Genomic DNA, 9,883 nt, shown 5'->3' with positions numbered 1-9,883 from the left:
AACCATGTTAAATGGGCTGTAGTGTGTTTCTGCAAAACTGAAAATTCACAAAAAAATGCATAGGTGTAAACCAGGCCTCAGTGTCATTTTTTTCTGTTGCTCCCTTCCTCGGCTATCAGAATGAATCACTTCTGGCAAGTTTTCCTGACACAGATAGAAAAATGGAGACTAGGGAAGGACCCTCCAGTTGATTGACAACCTCAGCTCTGTTCCTTTGTGAAGGGTGTGTGTCCCTTCCCATTAATGAGCTCTCAGAGCTCTCCTCGCTGAGCTCTGCAGAGTGTAACTTCAGCTCTCTGCCCCTCTTTTTCTGAACCCCAAAACAAGGTTATAAACTCTGGAGATATACACCACCGCTCAAAGTCAGGTCCTGGGAACTCAGCAAATGACATCACAGCGAAAGAACTTGAAGCGTTTCGCACTAAGGCTAGTGCTTACTCATAGCTGGTACACAGCTATGAGTAAGCACTAGTCTTAGTGCAAAACGCGTCAGCTGTTAGCATCTTTTGCTGTGATGTCATTTGCTGTGTCCTAAATATTATTTGAATAAAGCATCGTTTTAGCTTTGGAGTGCGGTCGTCCAGAGTTCTGTCATTATCCACATTATAAACTCTGGATTTTGAATGGATATAGAGAAGAGAATTCTGCAGATACACAGATACAACTTATGCAGGGTTTGTTTCATCTCTGTGTATCACCTGAGGCTTCGCACTTCACTGGAAGGCAGGGACGGCCTGTCCATTAGACCCCCCCATCAATGCGTCCGGCCAGCATGCAGGACGCCGGATGCGTGGATTCCAATGGGGGAGGGGGGGCATATTTTTGAAACACGTGATTAGAGCCAGAGGCTCTAATAGGCTTCAAAAAAGGGTGTGAACCAAGCCAACCGTTGTGTGACAATAGCAAATGAATATTTGCTACAGTGGGGATCGAAAGTTTGGGCACCCCAGGTAAAAATGTGTATTAACCACTTCAATACAGGGCACTTAAACACCTTCCTGCCCAGAACAATTTTGAGCTTTCAGCGCTGTCGCACTTTGAATGACAATTGCGCGGTTATGCTACACTGTACCCAAATGAAATTTTTATCATTTTTTTCTCACAAATAGAGCTTTCTTTTGGTGGTATTTGATCACCTCTACGGTTTTTATTGTTTGCGCTACAAATAAAAAAATACTGAAAATTTTGAAAAAAAAATGTTTTTTTTTTGTTTCAGTTTCAAAACTTTGTAAATAAGTACGTTTTCTCCTTCACTGATGGGCACTGATGGGGCTACACTGATGGGCACTGATAAGGCGGCACTGATGGGCACCAATGATGTGGCATCAATGAAGTGGCACTGATGAGGTGGCATTGATGGACACTGATATGTGGCACTGATAGGCGGCACTGATGGGCGACACGGATGGACACTGATAGGTGGCACAAATTGGCACTGATAGCTGGCACGGATTGGCATGGATGGGCGGCACAGATGGGCATGGATAGGCGGCACAGATGGGCATGGATAGGCGGCACAGATGGGCATAGATAGGCGGCACAGATGGGCATGGGTGGGCACTGATAGGCGGCACAGGTGGGCACTGATAGGCGGCACAGGTGGGCACTGATAGGCGGCACAGGTGGGCACTCATAGACGGCATTGGTGTTATACTGTACTAATGGATGCCAATCAGTGCCAAACAATAATGCATGCCAATCAGTGATGCCCATTGTGGGCACTGATTGGCATCCATTATGGGCACTGATTGGCATCCATTGTGCTGACTGGCATCCCTGGTGGTCTAGGGAGGATTACCTTTTCCCTGGTGGTCTGGTGGCGTCCCTGGTGGTCCAGTGTGGGCATCCTCGGGGGGGGGGGGCTCTGCTGATAATCAATCGATCAGCACAGACCCCCCCTGTCAGAGGAGCAGCCGATCGGCTCTCCTCTACTCGCGTCTGACAGACGCGAGTGAGGAAAAGCCGATCACCGGCTCTTCCCATTTACACTGTGATCAGCCGTGATTGGACACGGCTGATCATGTGGTAAAGAGTCTCCGTATGAGACTCTTTACCGAGATCGTAGTTGCCGGGTGTCAGACTGACACCCCGCAACAACGATCGCCGCGATGCGCGCCCCCGGGGGACGCGCAGCGGCTCATAATCCTGATCACGTCATATGACGTCCGATCAGGATTATGAAACCACTTTGCCACCGTCAATTGCCTATAGGGCGGGCGGCAAGTGGTTAATGTGCATAACGAAGCCAAGGAAAGATGGAAAAATATCCAAATGGCATCAAACTATTTTCAGTTTTCTAGACAACTGCTTAGAAGAACCCATGGTGCTGATTGTTGGGGCAAGGTCAGATGAGTCTGGCCATTTAAAACCTTTGAGATTGACATCATCTGGTCTTCCCAGACGATGATTGAGAACAATCCATGACACTGGCAGGTCTCAGCTTTGCAAAGGGGGCAGTGCATGCTATAAATTCTGCAGGGTGCCAAAACTTTTGCAGACGCCATTTTTTTGTTTTCTGTAATTTTGAAAGTGTAAACGATGGAAATAAAATCTAACTTTTTTGGACATATTATAAGAATGTCTAATCTGTAATTTGATGCCATTTGGATATTTTTCCATCTTTCCTTGGCTTTGTTATGCACATTAAGGCTGGGTTCACACTGCTGCGGGGGGAGATCCGGATGTGATTCGCACCGCAAATCACATCCGATCTCCGTAGCGATGCGAGTACAGCCATACAGATAGTATGGCTGAATTCGCAGCGCTCCCGCAGCAAACTCGCACGGGACCCTTTTTTTGGTCCGCAACAGAATCGGATCGCATGGTGGTTCACACCATGCGATCCAATTCCTGTGCGAGTCGGCAGATCGCACTGCGATATGCGGACGGACCTGGGGGTGTCATTAACATAACATTGACACTCCCAGCCGTCCGCATAGGGCAGTGTGAACTGCCGGCGGGAGGTGTGCGATGCGGGAAAACGCCGCGGATTCGCGGCGTTCCCGCATCGCAGCGGTGTGAACCCGGCCTAATACACATTTTTACCTGGGGTGCCCAAACTTTCGATCCCCACTGTATATTTACACTGATTCTCCCCCTGGGCCAATCAGGAAGCGTGTCTGAGACCCGTTTCCTGATTGGCCAAAAGGAGAAGCGTCCTGATTGGCTCCTGAGGAGGAGGGAGGAGATGGAAGCCACCGTAATGCCCATGGAGAAGAGCAGGGGAAGGGAGAGCTGGCTGTGATGCCCTCCGTCCGGGTGAAGTGCTGCCCAGCATAGATGGGGTAAATGCTCCGGACCCGACCGGGTGGGGTCTGGCTGTGGGTGCACTGTTTGCCACCCCCCAAAAAAAAAATTGCCACCAACCGCCACTGATAGAAGGGTTTACAAAAACTTTAAGTGCAAAGTAGAAGGTTGGATAGACAGAGATGAGTTTGGAGGATACCAGAGCTTTCAGGGCAACCAGAAGGAACACACTATAAGAAAAAGACAGGGTTACATTTCACATTGACGTGAGCTTTAATGAAATGGGGGAAAGGTCAGCACTACTTGCACAGTAAAGTATCAAGTGTCATGCTAAGGAAAGCTCTGTACAAAGTTACAGCTCTTCCATTCCTATGGCCCTATTATCGGAATGTACAGGCCTCACGTGCTCTCCACGCACATGTCTACGCTTGTACACACACACAGCTAAAACCCCGCCCACTCTTGTCACCTTTCACCCTGTTTCCAACACCCTCCGTCCACCCTTCCCCCCCACATCCCCCAAAACACCAGCCGCATGGGACTCATTGCTCCGCCTTCTCTCCACACAATTGGTCTATCTCCTTATCAATCGCTTTCCTCGGTCCTGCCTCTCAAAGTCCCCGCCCAGCTTTACGCTTCGTTGCTTCTGATTGGCTTGCAGCCTGTCCTCTCTTTCTCTGCCTGGTTGTTCGCCGAGTTTCGTCGCTGGGCAACACCTGGAAGGGCGTGGCTTGGGCGGTAACGCAGTCAATGGTACGGTGGCCTGGAGTAGGAGCATTTTTTTGGGGGAACGGGTAACTGGAGTCCTGTCAGAGGTGAGTGTGCCACTCGTTGTGGTAAACGGCTGTGCAGTCCGCATGTCCTGTGTGGGGGGAATTGTCATGTGTCCCTCTGCTGGCTTTATTTATGTCAGCTGTGAGGAGAATCCTTAGGAATATAATCCTACTACTTGCCTTACAACCCACATGGCGGCCACTGCACTCTACAGGTGTCACCTGCTATGTATGTAGAGGAATGGGTCACACTGGGCTGGGTGGGATCACATGCTGCATGCTTGGGGCAGTGACAGGATCATAGAACAAACACTCATGAGTCATGCAGAAAAGTCTATAACACGTTTTCTTTTTCTTAGTTGGGAGAGCGTTAGAACCCCTGGCAGGCTTTTATTGCTGCAGAGAATCACCTCTATTTTTGTCCTGGCGACCATTGCTGTCACTGGAACAAGATCAAGGTTTCCTGTTCACTGGACTTCTAAAATCATTCTAAGGCCCCTTTCACACTTGTCACAGGCAGCCACTTTTAAGTCGTGAAAGGGGCCTAAATGTTTGCTGCAGTTTTTCTTTTAACCGCAAAACATGTTCTACTTACCTGCACTGTGTAATGATTTTGCATAGAGCAGCCCTGATCTTCTTCTTCTTCTCTCTTTTTTTTGGGGTCCCCTGATGGTGCTCTTTATTTCCCTCCCCTTGCTGAGTGCCCCCAATAGCAAGCCTCTTCCTATGGGGGCACTCAACACTGGACATTGCCCATTCGCACACCTTGGCCCCTCCCTTAGATTCCATTCACACTAAAAATAGCACCTGAAAAGCGCCTTTCAAGCTACCCCAGTGTGAAATCCGGAGTGCTTTCACACTGAGGCGGGGCGCTTGCAGGAAAAAAAGTCCCGCAAGCAGAATCTTTGGTGCGGTAGCGGTGTATACATTGCTTCTACACTGCCCCCTGCCCATTGGAATGAATAAGCAGCGCTGCTGAAGTGCCTGCAAAGCGCTTCGGCAGCACACAACACGGGTGCTTTTAAACCTTTATTCGGCCACTAGTGGGGGGTGAAAAGCGCCACTAACACCCGCACCGCCCCAGTGTGAAAGGGCTTTTTCGCTCTCCTTATTGGCTCACTGGCTGTGATTGACAGCAGCAGGAGCTAATGAGAAAGATGGATGCTGTCACTGAATCGAGATGGGGATCAGTAAGTGGGGGGGAGCTGCACCAAGAAGGGTGTTTTATTTTTATACCATAATCCATAGACTACATTAGGCCTGGTTTACACCTATGCGATTTCCAGGGCATTTTTAGTTTTGCAGAAAAACCCTACAGTCCACTTAACCTCCCTGGCGGTATGATTCATTCTGGTTTTAGGTGCTGAAAGCGGTACAATTATTTTGCATGGAAATTTGGCGTTTTATATTGTAGTCCTGTAATTCTTAGGAATAACGCTCTTAAATCTGTTCAAACCAGAGTCTAGCAGACATCCCGGGTATGATAAAGTTTATAATATAATAAAGAATAATAAAAATTATTCAATAATGTAATCAAATCCTAAAACACTGAAATTTGCTCATTTGCAGAATTGTCGCTGTCATTAGATTTAGTGTTTGATGACAAATTTCCCCACAAATCGCTATCGCTCAATTCTGCAAGTGATTAAAATTTATTATCGCTGTTTTCTAGTTGGTCTAAAATTACTTTTGACATAAAGGGACACTTATTGGTTGCTATGGGCAATCTCCAAATTCCAGGCAGAAAAAACAGTATTTATAATATAAAAGTGCATGCAGGGCACTGCACAGACCACTAGGGACAAAGGGGGTGTGTAATTTTTTGTGTTTTTGTTTTGTGTGTTTTAACTTTTTTGAATTTGGCGCTGATCTCCGCTACCGTGCATCATAACGTCGCAGGGAATGGAGCTCGGCGATCCCGAGTCAGGCCCCCCCCCCCCCCAGGCCGATACGTCCCTCATATTGTGTCCCAGCGCCGCCATCCTCACTAAGAGAAACAGGCAGTGGAGCCTTCTGGCTTTACTGTTCGTTTCCTACTGCGCATGTCACACGTCGCTTTGTGAATGGCCCCGTACATGTCCCAGAAGGCAACGGGGCAGCTCACCGAAGAGGAGGAAGGGCCGCGGAATAGGAAGGGGCAGATTAGGAAGACTGCCTAGCAACAGGGGTTTCTGTTAAAGCCTCATACACATGATCGGACTTTGTACAAACTTTCCCATGGATTTTGTACTAAGGGCGTCGGCCCTGAACTTGTTAAGCATACACACTGCAGGACTTTTTCAGCCAACTTTCACCAAATCACGTGGTTTTTCTGCTCTTTACCGCCACCTTTGGTCAACTTCTGTATTGTTGTCTGATCTTTTGCATTGGTTCTGAGCATGTGTGTTTGTACTTTGTACAAAAGTCCTATGGTTTTCTGTACACACGATCAGACTTTGCTCAATCGGACTTTTGTTGCCAGAAAGTTTGTCCGTTCGCATAGCCAACAAAAGTCCTATGAAAACCGAAAAAGTTTGTCCGATGGATCGTACACACGGTCGGATGTTGCTCCAAAACAGCTAATTGGCATGTTTGTTGTCAAAAAGTCTGATCGTGTGTACGGGCCTTTAGTTAATTTTTTTTTAAGAATATTAATGCTATATTTTATTTTTAAGGCGGCCCTCCGCTTTAACATTATTTCCTGTTCACATCTGTGCATTTTATGGAAAGGGTCAGGGACTTTTTTTTTTTTTTTTTGCGTTTCTGGTTCCGTAGACTTCAATGGAACCACAGTAGAAATGCATCAAAAACGCAATGATTGCATTTATGTTTTTGCTGTTTTCTCCCACAAGGCAACAGACACCTCCCAAAAACACGAAACACATAAAAAACGCATTTAAAAAGGTGCTCAGATTGCAGCGGGAAAATGCATCAACTGCATAGCTGTGAACCAGGCCTATGTTTAAAAACTTTTTGCCTTTTAGAACCATTTTACTAGCACATTATGAAATCCTCACCTTGGAACAAAGCAATCCAGTGCTCTAAAGTCACCACTGAGAGGGCTGACATGTTCCCCTGTCATTCTTCCGGGTTTGCGAGCTCTGGCGATGTGATTGGCCAGAGCTGCGATGATGTCACTCCCTCATATGCATGCAGGAGCCCTCAGTTTTGTCACAAAGCTTAGGTTCCACCAAGGTATGACAGACCTTCAGAGCGTATGCGCCAGTGATGTCACTGGCTGCATGCAGGGTGAATATCTCCTAAACGGTCTACGCTTAGGAGATATTCATTTTACCTACAGGTAAGCTTTACTATAGGCTTACCTGTAGATAAAAATGACCAAGCGGGGTTTACTGCTACTTTAAACCTCAATGCATGAGGCTCTGGGGGGGTTATTTATTAAAGGCACATTTATTGTACACTGTAAGTTCACTTGGATGTGCAGTTGCTGTAGATCCAAGGGCTAGAGCTGAAATGAGGGGAATCTCTGCTGATTTCTATCATCCAATCATGTACGAGAAAAAATGCTCTTTTCTATTCTCCTTGCATGTCCCCCTCGAATCTACAGTGACTTTACTTCCAAGTGCACAGTGGATTTTCTTTTAGTAAATAACCCCCTCTGGCACTTAGGTGCAGGTGGAGGACACAGTTGTTCCTTTCAGCCTACTGACAACAGTGTTTAAAGCTAAGGTGACCATGCAGAGAAAAAAATGCATTTATTATTTTTTCCACAGCAGTCTGCAGAGCATTACACCCACGATCAGTGGATGGCAGGTGCAATGTCAGGCTCTTGCAGACACTTTCTTCAACTCTCTTCCTATATCTCCATTTTCTGTTAGCTGGAGGAAGTCTCAGTGGACTGCGAGTGTGCTGATTGGTGCTGTTGCAGTGGCAGATGGGACTTTATAGTTTATTCATTGACAGATGCCTGTGAATAAATGATGTGGGTGTGCAGGCAGAACCCTGCACAGCGCCACTGATTTTTAAATGTGACAGCAGCTGTGGGGGAGAGGAACCCCCACCCACTGTCATGAGGGGGAGGTAACTCTCTGAAGCATGTTACCTTCTACATACAGGCGTGTAACATGTTCCTAAAAGTAAACTTGGTCTTTAAAGTCTGTGAGAGACTGAAATCTTCTACAGCTAAGCGGCACAAACGTTTGAATGCCAGGAACACAGATTGTGCATTCTGGCAGTTGTCCCTGGGCACATACTGCCCTAAACATTAGTCCAACACGGTGCATCCAGCACCTGAATGCCCAGATCTCATTTATTGGGGCTAAATGCCCAATGTGCACAGGGCCTTAAATGTCAATCTTCTTCTAATGGGCATAACTCTACTGTTGACAGTTGTCCAAGGCTCATCATACACATTAGTCTGGTTGTACAATATTATAGAAACTGAGCATAGGCACACAATAGGAGGCCAAACCTGATCAATTGATTCCCTTTGTATCCAGTCAGGTAGGCCCTATACTACATAGTTGTTGATAGATCTAAAGGAGATTGTACAATCAGATTTGTTTTATTTTATGGTGGGCTATAGCAGGGGTTGACAAATTTGCTTGGAATCTAGGAGCCAGCTAAAAAAGTTAGGAGCCGGGTCCGTGACGGCGATCTGGACCTGTCCCTGGCCTGACATGGAGACGAGTGAGGGGAAGATAGCCCCAAGCCCCTCACCTGTCTCCAAGTCATTGCCCATAGCTCTTAGAGGGACATTTTATTTATTTTTTTCAAATGACAAATTTTTTTTAAATTGCATTTTAGTGTAAATATGAGATGTGAGGTCTCTCTGACCCCAGATCTCATATACAAGAGGACCTGTCATGCTTTTTTCTATTACAAGGGATTTTTACATTCCTTGTAATAGGAATAAAAATGACACACATTTTTTTTTTTTTTTTTTAAAGAACAGTGAAAAAAAGAAAAATTAATAGTTAAAAAAAAAAATAAAAATATTTTAAACGCGCCCTGTCCTGCCAAGCTTGCGTGCAGAAGCGAACGCATATATGAAAGCGGTGTTCAAATCACACATGTGAGGTATCGCTGCGATCGGTAGAGTGAGAGCAATAATTCTAGCCCCAGACCTCCTCTGTAACTTAAAAAGTGCAACCTGTAGAATTTTTTAAACGTCGCCTATGGAGATTTTAAAGGGTAAAAGTTTGTCGCCATTCCATGAGCGGGCGCAATTTTGAAGCCTGACATGTTTGGTATCGATTTACTCGACGCAACATTATCTTTCACAATATTAAAAAAAAATTGGGCTAACTTTACTGTTGTCTTATTTTTTTTTTTTTTATTAAATACATTTTTCCCAAAAAAGTGCGCTTGTAAGTCCGCTGTGCAAATACGGTGTGACAGACAGTATTGCAACGACCACCATTTTATTCTTTAGGGTGTTAGAATAAAATATATATATAATTTTTAGGGGTTCTGAGTAAAGGGAAGGAAGATAGGCTGGCAGGCAGGGAAAATTAGCATTGCATCCATTAGCATTGCTGGTTGTAATTCCAACGGCCACCACAAGAGGGCGCCAGATTCCAGAAGGAACCATAGGATCGTAGAAGGCCTCAAAGCCGGGGGCTAAATTACCGGCCGCCGGCGGCGCGGCCCGACGCGATCACGCCGGGGGGGTCCGCGGAGACAGCATACCCCCAGCTGTGCTGCCCCAGGCGCCAGTTCGCTAATTCTAGTCGCAAATGCGACTTGGCGCCCGGGTTTTGTCGAGCCCTGGGCTATAGGGTGGTGACCCTACACTATATATAATCTGTACAATTTTCTTTAGATCTGCCACCAACTATGTAGTCTAAAGGCCTACCCGATTCATATCAATGAAATGCATTGTTTAGATTTGTCATCCAATTACAAAGTTTTGGTAAGTCTGA

The 9,883-nt window shown here is 46.3% G+C and overlaps 1 protein-coding gene across 2 annotated transcripts in view; it reads left to right on the top strand.

Annotated features, from left to right (window-relative positions):
* Positions 1 to 3,918: 3,918 nt before the first annotated feature.
* Positions 3,919 to 9,883, top strand: part of SLC25A42 (solute carrier family 25 member 42) — a 105,713-nt gene continuing 99,748 nt past the window's right edge. For both annotated transcript variants that reach the window (XM_077475466.1, XM_077475467.1), the window contains exon 1: positions 3,919 to 4,061. The gene's annotated coding sequence lies outside the window, so the exon portion shown is untranslated. The remainder of the gene's footprint in view (positions 4,062 to 9,883) is intronic.

The sequence above is a fragment of the Lithobates pipiens genome, unplaced genomic scaffold (genome assembly GCF_037356315.1).
Source record: "Lithobates pipiens isolate NorthernLeopardFrog02 unplaced genomic scaffold, aLitPip1_a1.2 Scaffold_13, whole genome shotgun sequence".
Lineage (NCBI taxonomy): Eukaryota > Metazoa > Chordata > Amphibia > Anura > Ranidae > Lithobates > Lithobates pipiens.
The sequence above is the reverse complement of the archived record's forward strand: the minus strand, read 5'-3'. Positions and strand labels throughout refer to the sequence as shown.